We start from the raw sequence: 2,098 nt of genomic DNA on the forward strand, positions 1-2,098 counted from the left end.
GGTTTCCGAGGCAGTATCACTATGGAAGTAGATTGCTCCATCTTCCACATATACAATGAAGAAATATAATAATCACAGTCCTCGTTTCTGCAACTGGTCACATGGTCATAGCGGACATTCAGAACTATCTTCTTCCACCACCCATTCTGTATTTCCCTTGCCCTCATCAAGCACCTCATCTGGTCGTGGTTCTTTGCCTGGTGGGGTGACCCAAACCTTCACTCCTGAAGGATCTGGGCCATTAGTAGTCACATCAGAATTGGGTTGCTATAATTTTCCATCCATTGACTTTAATCACAGGGCATGGTAGTACTAAGAGATGTCCTAAAGAATCTCCTGTATTCCAGACATTTTCTTCTTTACATCCATTATATAAGGTCAATCTAATTTCCCCTTGGTAATCAGGATCTATCACACTAGAGAGTACAGTAACACCCTTTGATATCTATTTATCCAGAGGTCTGAGGAAGCCAAAATGTCCCGGTGGCATTCTTAACTTCCAGTTCAATGCAATCAGTATTGTGGCTCCAGGTAGGAGTGTTCCTCCTCTTAGGACTAAGATTTCCAGACTCGCAGAGCATAGGGTATCAGGGACAGGAAGCAAAAATTTTTTGAGTGGGTCACTAGGGGTAATAATAGTGAGTGGTATCACTCCTGTTCCCACCCCTTGATTCATGGGCCCGTGAATCCTGGCTATTGGAGAAACAGCACCATATATTGGACGCTGGTTTAGAGCATATACGGCCTCCTGGAGAACATTGCTCCAACCCTTCAAGGTATTGCCACCTAGCTGGCACCATAATTCTATCAAGCTGCCTGCTTCAGGATGATGGGGAACATGGTAAGACCAGTGAATTCCATGAGCATAGGCCCATTGCCACACTTCATTTGCTGTGAAGTGAGTCCCTTGATCTGAAGCAATGCTGTGTGGGATACCATGATGGTGGATAAGGCATTCTATAAGTCCACAGATGGTAGTTTTGGCAGAAGCATTGTGTGCAGGGAAGGTGAATCTATATCCAGAATAAGTATCTATTCCAGTAAGAACAAAAATGCAGTCCTTTCCGTGATGGAAGTGGTCCAATGTAATCAACCTGCCACCAGGTTGCTGGCCGATCACCACAAAGAATGGTTCCATATCACTGACCCAGTGTCGGTTTCTGCTGCTGGCAGATTGGGCACTCAGCAGTGGTGATAGTCATATCAGCTTTGGTAAGTGGAAGTCCATGTTGTTGAGCCCATGCATAACCTCCATCCCTGCCACCATGGCCACTTGGTTCATGAGCCCATTGAGCAATGACAGGAGTAGCTGGGGAAAAAGAATGGCTGGTTTCCACTGAACGTGTCATCCTATCCACTTGATTGTTAAAGTCTTCCTCTGATGAGATCACCTTTTGGTGGGCATTCACATAAGACATAAATATCTTTACTCCTTTGGCACATTCAGAGAGATGTATCCACATACTTCTTCCCATACATCCTTGTCACCAATTTTCCAATCATGCTCCTTCCAAGTCCCAGACCATCCAGGCAAGCCATTAGCCACAGCCCATGAATCCATATACAACCATACATGTGGCCATTTCTTGTTCTGAGCAAAGTGAACAGCCATATGCATGGGTCAAAGTTCTGCCCATTGGAAGGATTTCCCTTCACCTCTGTCCTTCAGGGAAGTCCCAGAAAGGGGCTGCAGTGCTGCTGCTGTCCACTTTTGAATGATGCCTGCATATCACACAGAACCATCTGTAAACCAGGCACGAGTTTTCTCTTCCTCAGTCAACTGATCATAAAGAACTCCCCATGAGAGCACAGGTGCAGACTGGGAGAGGGAAGGTAATGTGACTGGAGTGGAGACCATAGGCATTTTGGCCATTTCTTCATGCAACATACTTGTGCCTTCAAGTCTTGCTTGAGCCCAATCTCTGATATACCACTTCCATTTAATGATGGAGTACTGCTGTGCACATCCAACTTTATGACTCTGTAGGTCAGACAACACCCAGTTCATGATGGGCAGCTCAGGCCTCATGGTAAATTGGTGGCCCATGGTTAGGTGTTCAGTCTCTACTAAAGCCCAGTAACAAGCCAAAAGCTGTTT

The sequence above is a fragment of the Orycteropus afer genome, unplaced genomic scaffold (genome assembly GCF_000298275.1).
Source record: "Orycteropus afer afer isolate SDZICR_OR568_19922 unplaced genomic scaffold, OryAfe1.0 scaffold00674, whole genome shotgun sequence".
Classification (NCBI taxonomy): Eukaryota; Metazoa; Chordata; class Mammalia; order Tubulidentata; family Orycteropodidae; genus Orycteropus; species Orycteropus afer.